This window comes from Lactuca sativa, chromosome 9 (genome assembly GCF_002870075.4).
Source record: "Lactuca sativa cultivar Salinas chromosome 9, Lsat_Salinas_v11, whole genome shotgun sequence".
NCBI classification, from domain to species: Eukaryota; Viridiplantae; Streptophyta; class Magnoliopsida; order Asterales; family Asteraceae; genus Lactuca; species Lactuca sativa.
In genome coordinates this window covers 148,301,283-148,321,910 of record NC_056631.2, presented here as the reverse complement: position 1 = coordinate 148,321,910, position 20,628 = coordinate 148,301,283, and positions in this window count along the sequence as shown.

Sequence of the window (20,628 nt, the reverse complement as noted above, 5' to 3'; positions counted from 1 at the left end):
AACTTGATAATCCATGGAGCCTCTTAGCCCACTATACAAGATATGAATGATTTACATAATCAACCCATATATTTAATTAGTTATCCTTTGATCACTTAATTAATTCTAAATTAATTCTTGATCAAACTAATCAAATAATATTATTAATATATTAGAACTTATAATATATTAATAATCTCCAAGTGTTATTACTCTCATTTAGTCTATCCAATTGCATGGTGCCATGCAACCCAAATGGACCATGCCGGGTCGGGTCAAGTACTGACCCGAAATAGTTATGGACTTAGACACCTTAACCAACATATTTCCCAAATGAAAGCTAGAAAGTATTTGGGCAAAGGATGTACATCATATTTGGCATTCAAGATTGATGCAAAGAACGAGAAAAAGGAGATGCAGAGCATTCCTGTGGTGTGTGATTATCCGGAAGTATTTCCCGAAGATCTTCCTGGATTACTGCCTAATAGACAAGTGGAGTTCAGAATAGACTTGTTACCAGGAATGATGCCAATAGCAAAAGAATCGTACCGATTAGCACCAACGGAGATGAAGGAGCTGATGATGGAACTTCAGGAGTTATTGGAAAAAGGTTTCATTTGACCTAGTTCATCACCCTGGGGAGCTCCGGTGTTATTCGTGAAGAAAAAGGACGGGAGTATGAGAATGTGCATTGATCACAGAGAGCTGAATAAGGCAGCGATAAAGAATATATATATATATATATATATATATATATATATATATATATATATATATATATATATATATATATATATATATATATATATTGCCAATGATTGATGACCTATTCGATCAACTACAAGGTTCAAGTTATTTTTCAAAGATCGACCTAAGGTCAGGATATCATCAGCTGAATGTGAGAGAGCATGATATCGAGAAAATTGCATTCAGAACATGATATGGACACTACGTACTAGCTTTTGGTTATGTCGTTTGGACTAACCAATGCTCCAGCAACATTCATGGTTATAATGAACAGGGTTGTAAATTGTTCCTTGATAAATCTGTGATAGTGTTTGTGACATCCCCAAAATCTCGGCCAGAAAAGACCGATTTTCATTTATGCTTTTAAAATAATTTCAGAGTAAATCCTTTTGATTTGAAAGAGTTGCGGAATTTGTTCCCAAAAACAAAACAAGATAAAACAATGTTTACCAAAGCATTTCATAAAAGAAATGTATTTTCATGTTTTGTTTTTGGGAACAAATTCCGCAACTCTTTCAAATCAAAAGGATTTACACTGAAATTATTTTAAAAGCATAAATGAAAATCGGTCTTTTCTGGCCGAGATTTTGGGGATGTCACAGTTGGTATCAGAGCGATAAAAAGTTAGGCGAGAACGGACGTCAAACGAAGAAGTTATGAATTTATAACGAAGTTTTTCTATCCCGACCTATTAAAAATAAATAATAAAAATAAAGTTAAAATTAGCCGACGGAGTCTAAACGAAAGTTGTAGAGCGTAGTCTCACCTTCGCGTGGATATAAAGAATGTCTAAAACGGAGTTTGTATGAAGAAGATATGAATTTTCGAAGTTTATTAAATAATTAATAATTAAATTTAATTATTAAATCCCGGTATTATCCGAAGACGAGTCATCGGACTCATCCAAAGTACGCCCCGCGTACTCGTGTACGCCCCGCGTACACCGAGGAATGTCGACACTCGCACTTGAGCACTTCGGATACATAAGCAGTGGCGATTTCGGAGCAGTACGCCCCGTGTACTCCGAGGCTCCAGCCTCCTATAAATAGGAAGCGAGGGCAGCCGACTCAATTGCTATTTTTCTCTCTTCTCTCTCTCGTTTTGCATTGATTTGCGTGCCAGAAATACCCCGAAGCCCCGGTATTATTCTCGAGCCCCGAAGCAAGTCCCAAGATCCCGAGAAGTGCGATTCCCAAGCCGAAGCTCTGCCTGCGAGAAGTTCGATTTTTGTAGAGATCTTCCAGATTTGCTGAGGATTACTACTTCTGTAAGCCGTAGTGCTGTCCGATCATCTTCTGATCAAGTGAGTGTATACTACCTTTCATAAACACGATAATAATACATGTATGGTTCGAGTGTATTAAGTGTATTGTTGTTTATAGGTGTGAGTGTGTGGTTACTTTCTTATAACGCATAATTATGAAGTATTTTATACGAAATACGTGTTATGTGTATATTTTGTGTTATATGTGTGATTGTATATTCACTCTCTTCTATCTCATGGATCTGATTTGTTTTCTATGAAATTCGTGTTATGTGTGTGTGCCTCATTTGTTATGTGGAATATGTATTGATCAAAGCATGCTATACAGCTTTTTATCCATGTATAAAAATGTATATTTTATCTACTAATATGTTGTGTAGAACATGGGTAGATAGTTGGTGTGTAATAAACAGATGAGAGGCCTCGTTGTTGTTTGACTTAGTCATCTAGCGGAGTTTAGATGACGACCATGGACTTTTCTAGACAGTCTTGTGGAAACATTAGCAGATTCGCCACCTGTAGGTGTTAATGAACTTGGGTGTTCATTCGCTGTACTCCATCCCCCTCATGGTTGCCTTATTTGACTTATATTGCTGAGGAACCCCCGAAGCATGTGTTGTCGCCCCGATGAAATATTCTTAAACTAGGTCCCTTATGTTAGTTGTCTTAGGGACATAAAGTGAGAATAACGGGAATGGGTAATTAGGTTATTGTTGGTTGGTGGAAATTAAATATAATTATTTATTGTGGGTTGAAAACCCTATATGCTCACCAGGCTCCCAAGCCTGACCCACTAAGTTTCATTTGTATTACAGGAAGTGGTGCGAGGGCATAAGATGGACGAACCATCAAGTTGTTTTGTTTACAAGTCTGTATATGTATATATTTGTTGAATGACTTGTAATGTTATCGTTTATGCTTATTGGTCTGTATCGGAACATGACACCCCGAGTTTTGATTATATAATGAAAATACATTTCTTTTATGAAATGCTTTGGTAAACATTGTTTTATCATGTTTTGTTTTTGGGAACAAATTTCGCAACTCTTTCAAATCAAAAGGATTTACTCTGAAATTATTTTAAAAGCATAAATGAAAATCGGTCTTTTCTGGCCGAGATTTTGGGGATGTCACAGTTGGTATCAGAGCATTAGTTTAAGCGAACTAGGAATTCGTAGGATTTCTAGACTTAAACTTAGAATGCTAAGTGGAATTTTGAGATTTGTGTCTATTATGTTTTAGACACAAGCACTAGTTTATTTTAGGAAAGTTGCCTAAAATGCTTTATGTGCTAAATGTTATATGTTTCCATATATGATATTATTTGTTCGGATCTATGGTCTGTTGCCGACCGGATCTAGAAACTTTATGTGTGTAGGATTGTAAGCGTACGTCTACGATATTAGAACTAGCATGTAAACATTTCGGAGCAATAAGGATGATTTGAATATCTATCGTGATTGAGGATCTAATTTCATCTTATTCGGTGTGTAGATCAAAATGGTGAGAACAAGAAGTGGAGTTGGAAATGCTGATGAAAACAGGAATCAACCACCAGTGATTGAACAAATACCTGTCGTAGCAGCAGCACCTGAGCCAATAACAATGGCTGGTGTACAAATGATGATTCAAACAATGTTGGATCGTCAAATGAAGGAAACTAGGCGGTTGCTTCAACAGAATCGTGAAGAACTGTCAATTCGTGTGGAAGAGCCCGTATTAAATGAAGGGCACTCGGAAGGTGGAAACTTTAGTGGGTTTGTTGGAGTTATGGATTGGATCTTCGAAATGGAGCTAGCCTTCATGACTTGTGGCTGCAGAGGCAAGTTGCAAACTATCTATGCAGTGCGTCAGTTTTGAGGTGGAGCCGTTCGTTGGTGGAACACTCTAGGGAAGACTTTAAGCCCTAATGAGCCACTGCAATTGACATGGGCAAAATTCTTGGTGCAGTTCAAGCGCAGGTTCTGCTCGGCCCAAAATTTGTTGGAGTTGGAGAATTAGTTTTTGGCATTGACGAAGGGCAGCATGTCAGTTGATGAATACACCAATAACTTCACCGATAAGATGGAGTTTGCTTTGCGCATCGTTCCAGATGAGCTGACAAAGGTGGACCGGTATGCGAAGGGACTCCCATGGGAGTACGAGGTGCCAGTACGTCAGGCACATACTCTAGAGGCAGCTATCTGGGCTGCCAAGTCTGTTGAGAACATGATTAAGGGGAGAACCACCGACAAGGTTGAGGTTGGTGAGAAGAGAAAGTTTGAGGGAACATCTGGTTCCGGTAAGAAGGGCAAATTTTTTAAATCTGATTCGAAAAAGTTTGGAGGAAAGGGAGGCGAAGCGAAGTGGTGTGATAAGTGTAAGAAAAAGCACTTTGGGAAATGTAGCGAGGAGGTAACCTGCTACAAGTGTGGAAAGGTTGGACATTTTGCCAATGAGTGTCCGAACAACAAAAGGATGTGTTTTGGTTGTAATGAAGAGGGGCATATTTTGAAAGACTGTTCGAAGAAGAAGGAGGCAGCAAAGCCCAACATTCCACCAAAGCCGAAGGTGAGAGCCTCCCAGATGACACTTGAGGCTGCGAAAGATGAAGCTGATGTCGCTTCAGGTACCTTTCTCGTAAACGAATTACCTGCTCAAATTTTGTTTGATTCTCGAGCCAACTACTCCTTTATTTCGCACGAGTTTGGTAGAAAACTAGATTTGCCTATTGATAGACTAGATAATGCTTTATTAGTCGAAGTTGCTAGTGGCAAGTAGGGGTGTAAGTGAGCCGAGTTACTCGCGAACTACTCGGGATTGACTCGTTAAAAGCTCGACTCGAGATCGAATTAAACGAGCCCGAGCCGAGCTCGAGCCCAAATATGAGGCTCGTTTATTAAACGAGCTCGAGCCGAGCTTCAGCTAGTGGGCTCGCGAGCCTAAATGAGCCTATATATATATATATATATATATATATATATATATATGTGTGTGTGTGTGTGTGTGTGTATGGGTGTGTGTGTGTGAGAGAGAGAGAGAGAGTGTGTGTGTGTGTATATATATATATATATATATAGATATATAGGCTCGTTTAAGCTCGTTTAGGCTCGCGAGCTCACTAAATTGTTCACGAGCCGAGCTCGAGCTTCATTTTAAGGCTCGAATCGAGCTCGAGCTCGAGCTCGAGCTTCTTCAAATTAAACGAGCCGAGCTCGAGCTTGGTTAGGCTCGGGCTCGGCTCGGCTCGTTTACACACCTAGTGGCAAGTTTGTACCTGTTAGCCATCGTATGAAAAACATCTTAATCGACCTTAATGGGAATAGGTTTCACGGGGAATTATTGGCTATCGAACTTAATGGTTTCGACATCGTGTTGGCAATGGATTGGCTTAGCACCAATGATGCCGAAATATTGTGCAAGAAGAAGATAGTTAAAGTAAACCCGCCTGGGAAGGATTCATTTATGGTGTATGGGGACAAACGCAGAGTAAATTATGGAATCATTTCTCTAATGAAATCCAGAAAGTGTTTGACAAAGGGATGTACATTATATTTAGCATTCGTGATTGATGCTAAGAAAGAAAAGAAGGTGATGCAGAGTATTCCAGTGGTGTGTGAGTATCCGGAAGTATTTCCCGAAGATCTTCCTGGATTACCACCTGATAGACAAGTGGAGTTCAGAATTGACTTGTTACCAGGAACCACGCCAATAGCAAAAGCACCTTACCGATTAGCACCGACGGAGATGAAGGAGCTAATGATGCAACTTCAGGAGTTATTGGACAAAGGTTTCATTAGACCTAGTTCATCACCCTGGGGAGCTCCGGTGTTATTCGTGAAGAAGAAAGATGGAAGTATGAGAATGTGCATTGATTACAGAGAGCTAAACAAGGTAACAATAAAAAATAGATATCTGTTCCCGAGGATTGATGATCTATTTGATTAATTGCAAGGTTCGAGCTATTTCTCGAAGATCGATCTAAGGTCAGGATATCATCAGCTAAAAGTAAGAGAGCAAGATATCGAGAAAACTACATTCAGAACTAGATATGGACACTACGAGTTCTTGGTTATGTCGTTTGCACTAACCAATGCTCCGACAGCATTCATGGATTTAATGAATAGGGTTTGTAATCATTTCCTTGATAAATCCGAGATAGTGTTCATAGACGACATTCTGATTTACTCGAAAAGCCAGGAGGAGCATGGCAGACACTTGCGAGAAGTGTTAGATGTCTTGAAGAAGGAGAAGCTGTATGCAAAGTTCTCTAAGTGTGATTTTTGGATTCGAGAAGTCCAATTCTTGGGTCACGTGGTCAACCAAGAAGGGATAATGGTTGATCCAGCGAAGATCGAAGCTATGATGAAGTGGGAACAACCAAAAAGTCCCATGGAGATCCGAAGCTTTTTAGGATTAGCCAGATACTACCGAAGGTTTATCCAAGGCTTTTCTTCGATCGCTACTCCATTAACTGCTTTGACCCACAAAGGAGCTACTTATTCTTGGAGTGATAAGCATAAAGAAGCATTCGAGAAGCTAAAGAAGAGGCTATGTGAGGCACCAATTCTATCTCTACCCGATGGAGTTGAAGAATTCGCTGTTTATAGCGATGCGTCTGGGGTTGGATTAAGTTGTGTTTTGACCCAAAGAGAAAAGGTGATAGCATATGCGTCTCGACAGTTGAAGGAGCAAGAAAAGAATTACCCGACTCTTGATTTGGAGTTGGCAGCGGTAGTTTTCGCTCTGAAAATATGGAGGCATTACCTCTATGGCACGAAGTGTAAACTTTTCACTGATCATAAGAGTCTCAAATATCTCTTTAATCAAAAAGAATTAAATATGAGGCAACGACGCTGGCTGGAGTTACTTAAAGACTACGACTGCAAGATACTTTACCATCCCGGTAAAGCTAATGTTGTTGATGATGCTCTCAGTCGGAAAGTCAATCTTGAAAGGAAAAGGCAAAGAGCATTGAGAATTGAAGTTGTCTCGACTATTTTGGAAAGAATAAAGAAAGCTCAAAGCGAAGCTTCTGAGAAGAATGACTGAGAGGAGGAACGTTTGGGCAAAACGTTGGTGTTCGGTGTAAACAGTCATGGACTGAAGGTGTTCCAAGATCGGATTTGGATACCTAAGACAGGAGGAGTCAGAGATCTTCTGATGGAAGAAGCTCACAAGACCATGTACTCAATTCATCCCAGTAGCACTAAAATGTATAGGGACCTGAAACCCTACTACTGGTGGCCGACGATGAAGCTCGATGTTGCAAAGTATGTGGCTGAGTGTGTGACTTCTGCGAGAGTAAAGACACAACATCAGAAACTGTACGGGAGTTTAGAACCATTGCATGTGCCTATGGGTAAGTGGGAAGACATTTCTATGGATTTTGTCACTAAACTACCCAGAACAAAGAATGGTCACGACATGATTTGGGTGGTCGTTGATCGATTCACTAAGAGTGCGCATTTCATAGCAGGCAAGGAGAAATGGTCTATGGAGAAGCTTGCGAATTCTTACGTGAAGGAAATTGTGAGGCTTCACGGTGTTCTGTTACCGATTGTGTCGGATCGTGATAGCCGTTTCACCTCGAGGTTTTGGAAGAGTCTACAAGAGGAATTGGGTACCAAGTTGTGTTTAAGTACAACTTACCATCCGCAGACTGATGGTCAGAGTGAAAGAACGATACAAACACTTGAAGATATGCTAAGAGCATGTACCTTGGAATTCCTAGGTAATTGGGATGAACATTTACCATTGGTAGAATTTTCCTATAATAATAGTTTTCACTCAAGCATTAAGATGGCACCTTATCAAGCTTTGTATGGACAGAAGTGTCGTACGCCGTCTTGTTGGCTTGAGGCTGGGGAAAAGCAGTTTATGGGACCGGAGATGGTCCATCAAACTGCTGAAAAGTTGAAAATAATTAGGGAAAGAATGTTAGCAGCTCAAGATCGTCAAAAGAGATATGCTGACAAGAAGCGAAGACCGATGACTTTCGAAGTTGGAGATTCGGTTTTGCTTAAAGTCTCGCCATGGAAGGGACTTATAAGATTTGGTAAAAGGGGAAAGTTGAGTCCAAGGTTTATTGGACCGTTTAAAGTTCTTCAGAGGATTGGGAACCAAGCTTACAAGCTCGAACTACCAGAAGAACTGAATGGAATTCACAACACTTTTCATGTGTGTTATTTGACGAAGTTCACGGGAGAAGTTCCCAACATAATTCCAATTTCTAAATTGAGAATTGATGAGAACAAAAGGTTGATTGAAGAACCAGAGGCAATCGTTGACCGAAAGACTAAGAAGTTGCGACGCAAAATGGTTGGGTTACTGCTTGTCCGATGGAAACACACGAATGGGCCGAATCTCACCTGGGAGACGGAGAGTGACATGTTGAGTCGCTACCCACATTTGTTTGTTGATGTGTGATTCCGGGGACGGAATCATTCTAAGGTGGAGAGAATTGTAACGCCTGTGTTTCCGGGCTTTCCATTTTTAGCAATGTAATCGTCTAGGTTAACCTTTGTAACCCGTTTTGAAATAATAAGATTGTATTATTTGAGTATTATGTGTTTTGTGCTTAATTGCTTAATTATGTGGTTGGATTAATTAAGAATAAAAATAAGCGTCGAAATTTAAGTGTAAAATAAACTTGATATCTTTGGTTAATGTTGTAGTAGTTGAAACGAGGTTTCCGAATATATATAGAACGCCCAAATCTGACTTCGTATGAGGAAGTTATGATTTATCAAAGTTTCAGCTTAGCGGTATGCAGCCTGAAATACTCGATTTGAGATCGAGCGGTTTTTAGCCGAAGCAGTCTAAACGGGAATTGAAGATCTCGTTTTTGGTATCGAAGCGATAAAAAGTTAGGCGAGAACGGACGTCAAACGAAGAAGTTATGAATTTATAACGAAGTTTTTCTGTCCCGGCCTATTAAAAATAAATAATAAAAATAAATTTAGAATTAGCCGACAGAGTCTAAACGAAAGTTGTAGAGCGTAGTCTCACCTTCGCGTGGATATAAAGAATGTCTAAAACGGAGTTCGTATGAAGAACATATGAATTTTCGAAGTTTATTAAATAATTAATAATTAAATTTAATTATTAAATCCCGGTATTATCCGAAGACGAGTCATCGGGCACATCCGAAGTACGCCCTGCATACTCGTGTACGCTCCGCGTACACCGAGGAATGTCAACACTCGCACTCGATCACTTCGGATACGTAAGCAGTGACGATTTCGGAGCAGTACGCCCCGCGTACTCCGAGGCTCCAGCCTCCTATAAATAGGAAGCGAGGGCAGCCGACTCAATTGCTATTTTTCTCTCTTCTCTCTCCCGTTTTGCATCGATTTGCGTACTAGAAATACCCCGAAGCCCCGGTATTATTCTCGAGCCCTGAAGCAAGTCCCGAGATCCTGAGAAGTGCGATTCCCGAGCCGAAGCTCTGCCCGCGAGAAGTTCGATTTTTGTAGAGATCTTCCAGATCTGCTGAGGATTACTACTTCTGTAAGCCGTAGTGCTGTCCGATCATCTTCTAATCAAGTGAGTGTATACTACCTTTCATAAACACGATAATAATACAAGTATGGTTTGAGTGTATTAAGTGTATTGTTGTTTATAGGTGTGAGTGTGTGGTTACTTTCTTCTAACGCATAATTATGAAGTATTTTATACGAAATACGTGTTATGTGTATATTTTGTGTTATATGTGTGATTGTATATTCACTCTCTTCTATCTCATGGATCTGATTTGTTTTCTATGAAATACGTGTTATGTGTGTGTGCCTCATTTGTTATGTGGAATATGTATTGATCAAAGCAAGCTATACAGCTTTTTATCCATGTATAAAAATGTATATTTTATCTACTAATATGTTGTGTAGAACATGGGTAGATAGTTGGTGTGTAATAAACAGATGAGAGGCCTCGTTGTTGTTTGACTTAGTCATCTAGCGGAGTTTAGATGACGACCACGGACTTTTCTAGACAGTCTTGTGGAAACATTAGCAGATTCGCCACCTATAGGTGTTAATGAACTTGGGTGTTCATTCGCTGTACTCCATCCCCCTCATGGTTGCCTTATTTGACTTATATTGCTGAGGAACCCCCGAAACATGTGTTGTCGCCCCGATGAAATATTCTTAGACTAGGTCCCTTATGTTAGTTGTCTTAGGGACATAAAGTGAGAATAACGGGAATGGGTAATTAGGTTATTGTTGGTTGGTGGAAATTAAATATAATTATATATTGTGGGTTGAAAACCCTATATGCTCACCAGGCTCCCAAGCCTGACCCACTCAGTTTCATTTGTATTACTGGAAGTGGCACGAGGGCATAAGATGGACAAACCATCAAGTTGTTTTGTTTACAAGTTTGTATATGTATATATCTGTTGAATGACTTGTAATGTTATCGTTTATGCTTATTGGTCTGTATCGGAACGTGACACCCCGAGTATTGATTATATAATGAAAATACATTTCTTTTATGAAATGCTTTGGTAAACATTGTTTTATCATGTTTTGTTTTTGGGAACAAATTCCGCAACTCTTTCAAATCAAAAGGATTTACTCTGAAATTATTTTAAAAGCATAAATGAAAATCGGTCTTTTCTGGCCGAGATTTTGGGGATGTCACAGTGTTCATAGATGACATTCTGGTTTACTCGAAAAGCCAAGAGGAGCATGGCCAACACTTGCGAGAAGTGCTGGAAGTCTTGAAGAATGAGAAATTGTATGAAAAATTCTCCAAATGTGATTTTTGGATTTGAGAAGTCCAATTCTTGGGTCACATGGTCAACTAAGAAGGGATAATGGTTGATCCAGCGAAGATTGAAGTTGTGATGAAGTGGGAACAACCGAAAAGTCCCACGGAGATCCGAAGTTTTCTGGGGTTAGGCGGATATTATCGAAGGTTTATCCAAGGCTTTTCTTCGATCGCTACTCCACTAACAGCTTTGACCCACAAAGGAGCTACTTATGCTTGGAGTGATAAGCACAAAGAAGCATTCGAGTTGCTAAAGAAGATGGAGTTGAAGAATTCACTGTTTATAGCGATACGTCTGGTGTTGGGTTGGGTTGTGTTTTGACCCAAAGAGAAAAGGTGATAGCATATGCGTCTCGACAGATGAAACAGCATGAAAAGAACTACCCCACTCATGATTTGGAGTTAGCAGTGGTAGTATTTGCTCTAAAGATATGGAGGCTGTACCTCTATGGCTCGAAGTGCAACCTTTTCACTGATCATAAGAGTCTTCAATATATCTTTAATCATAAAGAATTGAATATGAGGCAACGAAGCTGGCTAGAGTTACTTAAGGACTACGACTGTGAGATATTTTACCACCCTGGTAAAGCAAATGTTGTCGGTGATGCTCTCAGTCGGAAAGTAAATCTTGAGAGAAAGAGGCCAAGAGCATTGAGAATAGTAGTTGTCTCGACAATAGTGCAGAGTATAAAGAAAGCTCAAGAAGAAGCTTTAGAGAAGAATGACCACTAGGAGGAACGTTTGGGTAAAACGTTAGTGTTCGGTATAAACAGTCACGGACTGAAGGTGTTCCAAGATCGGATTTAGGTACCTAAGTTCAGAGGAATAAGAGATCTTCTGATGGAAGAAGTCCACAAAACCATGTAGTTGATTCATCCTGGCAGCACTAAAATGTATAGGGACCTAAAACCCTATTACTGGTGGCCGACGATGAAGCTTGATGTAGCAAAGTATGTGGCCGAGTGTGTGACCTGTGCAAGGGTTAAGGCACAACATCGAAAACCATATGGGGTTTTAGAACATTTATCTGTACGTATGGGTAAATGGGAAGACATTGCTATGGATTTTGTCACCAAACTGCCCAGAACAAAGAATGGTCACGACATGATTTGGGTGATTGTTGATCGCTTCACTAAGAGTGCGCACTTCATAGCAGCCAATGAGAAATGGTCTGTGGATAAGCTTGCAAATTCTTACATGAAAGAAATTGTGAGGCTTCACGGCATTCCATTAACGATTGTATCAGATCATGATAGTCGTTTCACCTCAAGGTTTTGGAGAAGTCTACAAGAGGAATTGGGTACTAAGTTGTGTTTGAGTACAACTTACCATCCATAGACTGATGGTCAGAGAAAACGAATGATACAAACACTTGAAGATATGCTGACAGCATGTACCCTGGAATTCCAAGCTAACTGGGATGAACATTTACCTTTAGTAGAATTTTCCTACAATAATAGTTTCCACTCGAGCATAAAGATGGCACCTTATCAAGCATTGAACAGACAGAAGTTTCGTACGCCTTCTTGTTGGCTTGAGACTGGGGAAAAGTAGTTTATGGGATCTGAAATAGCCCATCAGACTCCTAAAAAGTTGAAAGTGATTAGGGAGAGAATGTTAGCAGCTCAGGATCGTCAAAGAGCTATGCTGACAAGAAAAGAAGAACGATGACTTTTGAAGTTGCAGATTCGGTTTTGCTTAAAGTCTCGCCGTGGAAGGGACTTATAAGATTTGGTAAAAAGGGTAAGTTAAGTCTAAGATTTATTGGACCTTCTAAAGTTCTTCAAAGGATTGGGAACCAAGCTTACAAGCTCGAATTACCCGAAGAACTGAATGGAATTCATCACACTTTCCATGTGTGTTTTCTGAGGAAGTCCATGGGAGAAGTTCTCGACATGATTCCACTTTCGGAATTAAGAATTGATGAAAATAAGAGGTTAATTGAAGAACCAAAGGCAATTGTTGACCGTAAGACTAAGAAGTTGCGACGCAAGATGGTCGAATTAGTACTTGTCCGTTAGAAACATACGAATGGGCCAAATTTCACATGGGAGACGGAGAGTGACATGATGAGTCGCTATCCGCATTTGTTTGCTGAAGTGTGATTCCGGGGACGGAATCATCCTAAAGGAGGAGAGAATTGTAACCCCAGTGTTTCTAGGCTACGCATTAATATTGATGTAATAGTCTAGGTTAACCTTTATCACTCATTTTGAAACAATAGAAATTTATTATTTGAGTATTATGTGTTTTATGCTTAAATGTGTGGCTTAAATGAATTAAGAATAAAAATAAGTGTAATAATAAAATATTGGATAAGCCCAATATCTATGAAGGAAGTTGTAGTGGTCCTGAGAAAGGTTCCGGATAAGGAATGCCGAAATCCAAGTTATAATGAAGAAGTTATGACGTGTCGAAGTTTCGCAACGGATTCGACAGAACGCTTTAGGACGTAAATAGTGAATTTACAATAGAACAATATTTAGCCTTAATGATCTAAACGAAAGTCGTAGAATACGTTAAGCCGAGAGCGTACATAAGAAGAGCGTCTAAATCTAACTTCGTATGAGGAAGTTATGATTTTTCGAAGTTTCGACTTAGCAGTATCCAACCAAAAGTTTGAATATGAGATCGAGTGATTTCTAGTCGAAACAATCTAAACGAGAATCGAAGATCTCGTCGATAGTAATGCAACGGTAAAAAGACAGACGAAAGCGAACATCAGATCAAGAAGTTATGAATTTCTAACGGAGTTTTCCTGTCCCGGACTACTAAAAATAATATGATAAATGCTAAAATCAAAATTAGCCGACAGATTCTAAACAAGAGTTGTAGAGAATAATCTCACCTACGCATGCATATAAAGAACGTCGAAAACGGAGCTCGTATGCGAAAGATATGAATTTCTGAAGTTCGGGGCACGAACTTCAACCCCTGTGTCAGAGCTCATGACGTGAACAAATAGTTCACGAAGTGAGAAGGTGATGGACATCTTCCAGGGCATGTGGCCTGATGACGAACGCCATGATACCGAGCTCACGACGTGAGCATTAGTGGCTCACGACGTGATCATGGAATTTCAGCCTCCTATAAATAGAAAGCAAGGCCATCCGAGTTTTGTTGCTCAATTTCTTTCCTCTCACCCATATTACCTCTTGTTACGTGCAAGTTATACCCCCAAAGCCCCGGTATCATCCCGACACCCGAAGCGAGTCCCGAAGCTCCGAAGATCCCGAGAAGAAAAGAGTTTCCGAGCCGAAGCTCTGCCCGCGAGAAGCCCGGTATGTGAAGATATCCCAAATTCATCGAAGAGTTACTATTTGAAGAGCCGTAGTGCTGTCCAATTATTTTTGTTATCAAGTGAGTGCATAATCCTTTTCATATACACGATTTTAATACAAGTATTGTTGTATGTATTAAGTATATGTTTTGAGTGAGGGTATATTCCCTTTCTTATAACACATAAATATGAAGTATCTCATATAGAATACGTGCTATATATATATATATATATATATATATATATATATATATATATATATATATATATGATCTGTTTATCTGGAATGAGCATTGAATGTATATCTTATCAAGTTTATAAGTTGAATTTGAATGAATATGCATGTTTCTATCTAAAAAAATGTTGGGTAGAATTGGGTAGATAATTGACGTGTGATAAACTGATGAGAGGCCTCGTTGTTGTTGTTGATTCAGTCATCTAGTGGAGTTTAGATGACGACCATAGACTTTTCTAGACAGTCTAGTGGAACGCTGGCAGGCTCGCCACCTGTAGGTGTTAATGAACTTGGGTGTTCATTTGTTGTACTCCATCCCCCACATGGTTGTCTTGTTTGACATATATTGTTGAGGAAACCCCGAAGCATGTGACGTCGCCCCGATGAAAATCCTAAAGCTAGGTCCCTTGTGATATTTATTTTAGGGACGTAAAGTGAGGATAACGGGAATGAGTAATTGGGTTATTGTTGGTTGATGAAATTAATATAATTATTTATTGTGGGTTGAAATTTCTATATGTTCACCAAGCTCCCAAGCCTGAACCACTCAGTTTTCTTTGCATTACAGGTAGTGGCACGAGAGCATAAGTTGGACGACTTATCAAGATATTTTGATTATAGGCCTGTAGTGTATATAACTGTTGTAAGGCTTATAATGTGCCGTTTATGCTTTTGTCTGTATCGGAACATGACATTCCGAGTTTTGTTATATAATGAAAATACATTTCTTTAAGAAATGCTTTGGTAAATCTTATTTTATCGTATTACGTTTTGGGAACAAATTTTGCAACTCTTTTAATCAAAGGATTACTCTGATATTATTTTAAAAAATAAATTAAACCAGTCTTTTCTGGCCGTGAATTTGGGGATGTCACATAAGCCCTTAATCAGACAAGAACATGAAATAAGGCTAAATCAAACATTCTCCGGCTATAAAATCTTAGTTATGTACGACTATGATGCATACACTAAGAAACTACAGTAATGATGTCAATTTCATATAAGAAGTCCTCCTAGGCTATCAAACATCGTACATCAGGCAATTCTATCATGCAATTCTTGAAGATCCTTAACTTATTAGTAACTTGCAGTTCTTTCATAATCATCATAAGCAAATAATAGTGTGGGTATCTTGGGGTACACTTTCTTGCTTCGGTTGATCGTACACATCTCATCCTTCTTTGGTTACCTTTGTAAACAATTTGAATCAATTTTTGAAAATAATTGTGAAAACTTTTACATCTCTTTAGCTTGAGACTGGATTCACACGAATGTTCATCCAATTCACTCAAACCAGGGCTCTGATACCAACTTGTAACATCCCAAAAAACAGATTAAATTTAAAATTTTCAAATACAACCCCAAGACATTAATTGTTTACGAAAAACATTGTTTCAAAAGTATAATTCATAAATCAGAGTATCCCAGAATAACATAAAATTAAATCCAAAGGATGTGCACGATTACGTCTTCGCCTTCCCACGATCATATGAAGTACCTGAAACAATAACTAAAACCATAAGCAGGAAGCTTAGAGGGTTTCCCCGGAATACCTCCACACAAACATATAACAACATGAATATTGGGTCCAAAACTAACATATTGGATTACCCCAGGGCCTACAACATGAGTCTAGCTTGCCTTCCAGCCAACAACTCATGTTTGGCTTACTCCCGAGCAAAGAACATAAGTCTGGCTTGCCTTACTAGCCCATCACTTATGGTTGGCTTGCTCCCGGGTTTTTTGTCTACTACAAAAAGCAGTACTACCTCAACCCAACCACTATGTCAATATATACATAACATATAACATATATCCAGCAAACAGATAAACATATAACTAGTCATCAGACAAACTGGCAACTCTACAGATCACTACCGCATACTACATCCTATTTATCATGATACCGATATATCTGGTCAATATAACATATCATCATCCTCTATACTAGGATACATCATCTGATGGGATGGCATTGGTGCCTTCAACCCATAAGTATAGTGAGGAAAACTCACCTCTTAACTAATAGCTGAATAGGTCTCTACTTAGAATCCCAACTCTACCTGTGACCTCTAAAAGATGTCAAATGATGTTTCAATCCTGGATCCAAAGTGTTCCACTCTGCTAAGCTGATCTTCTCTTCCTTCTCCTTCTTCAAGAAAACCAAAACACACTAAAAGGCTAAAAAATGCTCTAAAATGGATTATGGTTTGCAAAGTCGTTGAAATTGGGCTGGAGGTTGATGAAAGGAATAAGATATGGGAGTCAAGGATGTTTAAATATGGTACAAACCCTAAAAATTTGGGTTTGCACTCTGGCCATCTACGCCCAACATTCGTGCTCAACTTCAAAATTTACGAAGATTCCACTAAGGGTCAAAATGTAACAAATCTCATATCAACGATTAAAAGGTAAATATTTGGAAATTGGGGTGTTACAAAGAGAGGTTCTAGAACCTTCCTAGGAAGGGGTGGATGGTTTATAGGGTATTCCAGGGTATCTGGAATATTCCTTGAAGATAAATAGGAAGCTAGATAATTACCAATTTGAAATATTATTATTTTATTCATTTAAGGGTTATCTACGGTTTCCAAGTTGCACTATATAAGGCATCCTTGGCCTTGGATTTTTGGCCACTCCTCATTCACTAGAGATAGCCAAAAATTTTATCATCCCTCTCCTCTCTCTGTAAGTCTCCTAATTGCTAGGGTTGGGTGTCAACCATCAATGGCATGAGATTTCTAGTGCTTGCTTCCAAAAGCCTTGAAGATGGGTTTCTGATTTTTTTACTATAACAAATCAAAAGGTATGTAATCTCCCTTTATAAATTTTAATTTCATTAGGGTTTTTTATAGTTTGATAGTTCATAGTATGTTGCCTTTATGTGAAAGACACTGATCCCTTTAGGTTGCATGTGCCCTAATCATTTAATTGTTAAATATTTTTCCGCTTAGATCATTATTGTTGTAACCTACCTTTTCCATAAATGGTATCAGAGCCTATGGCTATCTTTAATCTAATTTCACATTAGTGAATTGAATAAAAAAGATTTTCAATTTTTGGATCTCACGATAGCGTGAGATCTAGAAAAATTCACTTTTTTCGGTTTTATCTGCCTAATCTGTTTTTGGATGCTTATTATTTGGTAATTATTTTTTTTATATCTTCCAAATCTGAGTTTTCTTATATATTTGATAATTAAATAAAAACCTACAAATTAGGAGATAAATCTTTGACTTGATTAATTATTTAACTGATTAATATAATTAATTTTTAATTATGTAAATATTTAATATAGATATTGATTAATTCTGATAATTAACATCAAATCTTAATTGTTTTATTTAAATTAAATTAACTCTTTAATTTCAAAATTTTAATAAACATAGTATGTTAGAAAAGTTTTAAAATATACCTGATACTATATATATATATATATATATATATATATATATATATATATATATATATATATATATATATATAATTAAAAGTTTAATATATATTATATGTATTAGACAAAGTCAGTCAAATCGCTAGTACGTCTCATTTACGAAGCTGAACTATAAGGGGGTATAAGGAAATGGCCTATAAAATGGTAGTTGAATAGGTGTCCACTCTCACCCACCGCTTCCTTGTTTGGTGGAGGGTTATTAGCCAAACGGATTTGATAGGACATAATCTCATTAATAAGTATAATGTTATAAAAGTAATTACACTTTTTTTATAAAATCCCACTCGTAGTTACCTTAGGAAATATGTGAAAATTATGCTAATCAATAAAATTGCACATTATACTTTACAAGTAGTTAGTGGGGCGCGTATGGTTAACGCGCACAATAATAATGACTATACAGAGTAACAATGCGCATCTCGAAAATTATCATTGATTAATGGAGCGTGTGTGGTTAATCGGCTCATTAATATGAGATGATAAATGACAACGAGATTGCCAAGCATATTTGTATGGTTATTGACATCTTGTTTGTGATCCTCGGTATCCTAGTCACAAATAGAAAAACATAACATGAGATTAAACATGCCATTGATAGATTCAATAAATCACAAAAGATCTAGGAATTTCATAGTTTGAAATTGGTAAATAGATTTTACCTACCTTCATAAATTCGCAATAAGAATACGACATCCCTCTTCTTAGGTTTAAATTGTTAATTTGGATCCTAGCCTTAATTATTTATTATGGGTTAAAACATTAAGGATTATTATCATCTAACTAAAACTATTCTTTTTCTCTATAGATGTCTACTCCTGTTGATGCTTCTGCTCCATCGTCGTCTACCCACCACTCGAGTTTCTCCATACTATCTATAGTCTCCAAGGTGACCTTTGATGGCACCAACTATAATTGTTGGATGTGAAATATCAATATGGTCTTCGATTCGAGGGCAAAGAGTATGTCCTTGATGAAAAACTCATTGAAATCGATGAAGCCAAAGCTACTGCAGAACAACTTGCCTCCTACAAGAAACACTACAATGGTGCAACAAAATTTGCTTGCATAATGGTCGCTACAATGGCTCCTAGGTTATAGAGGTTGTATGTGGACTACTTGCCATATGAAGTAAATAATGACTTTGTGGAAAAGTACCACAAGAGAGCTCGTCAAGAGAAATATGAAGTGGTCAAGTCCCTCATGGCTTGCAAGATGAAACAGGGAGAGTTTGTGTACAGCCACATGCAGAGAATGCAAAGATACATGGAATGACTTATTAGGATCAATGTTTATTTTAATGAGGAGTCGGCCATTGATATGGACTTCAACACCTTTCCAAGTTATTGTGATCAGTTCATATTGGCTTATCATTTGAATAACACAAAAACCATAGTGGCCAACTCCACAACTTGTTAATGACTGTTGACTCGGGTATGAAGGGAAAGAATCCAGCCGCTTCCACTAATGCTCCTATTCTCACCATTTGTAAAGGAAAAGGGAAGAAAATGAAGGGTGTTCCAAACTTAACTAGAAGAACAAGGCCCAAGTCGGGTTATCTAGCAAAGGCCAAAGGAAAGGCCCAATTTGGACATTGCAGCTGTTAGTGACCCCAAAGAGGCCATTTGCTACTATTGCAATGACAAGGGCCATTGGAAGAGGTGCTACCCTAAGTACTTTCAAGACATCAAGGATGGGAAGCTGAAGCCATCGTCAGCAGGTATATACACTATTCAAACTAATAACTCACAATTTACTCATTTTTGGGTCCTTGATACAAGATGTGGTTTTCACATTTGTTCTATTTTGTAGGGGCTAAAAGAAAGTGAAGAGGTGGAGCGTCGTAGGATGAATCTAATCATGGGAAATAGGCGATCTTCTCTTGTTACCAAAATTGGAACTTATCATCTTATGCTTAGTAGTGATGCTAGTTTAGATTTGATAGATTGTTGTTATTCGTCAGAAATGACGTGAAACATTATTTCATTTCATGCAATTTTGAAAAAAGGTTTTTGTTCCTCATTTTATGATTTGAATGGTTCAATTTTGGTTTAAAAATGGTGTTTTTATATTTGAAACTTTATCTTGTAATGGTGTGTATGAAATAGTGACTTGTGGTGATAGCTTAGGCAATAGTGCATTTCACATTGATCCATCTAATGGTTTAGACAAGGCATACTTGTGGCATTGTCATCTTTGACACATTAACAAGAAACGCATCTCCCGACTCCAAAAGGATGGAGTATTGAAATCATTTGAACTAAGATCAAATGATGAATGTGAATCTTTTCTTTTAGGCAAGATGACAAAATTACCTTTCACTATATATTGTGAAAGAGGTGAGGGTTTGTTGGGCCTCATACATACAGATGTGTGTGGGCCCTTCAGATCCACCATAAGTGATGTTAATTGATTTTATGTAACATTTATGGATGATTATAGTAGATATGATTATACTTACTTAATTAAACATAAATCAGAAACCTTTGAAAATTTCAAAGAGTTTAAAAATAAAGTCGAGAATCAATTAGACAGGAAGATAAAGATGCTCCGATCTGGTAGAGGAGGAGAGTATATTAGTATCGAGTTCCACAACTACCTCAAGGAACATGGAATTGTCCACAATTGACTCCTCCTAGGACACCACAACTTAATGGTGTGGCTGAGAGGCACAATCAAACCTTGTTGGACATGGTCCGTTCCATGATGATTCGAGCCATTCTTCCCATTTCCTTCTAGGGGTATGCCTTAGCGACAGCTGCCCATATCCTCAATATTGTCCCTACTAAGAAGGTTGCCAAAACACCTCACGATATGTGGATATGGAAAGTTCCCTCATTAGTACATATCAAATTCTAGGGCTGTGAAGCTTTCGTTAGACGAGAGACTCATGACAAACTAGAAGCAATAAGTGAGATGTG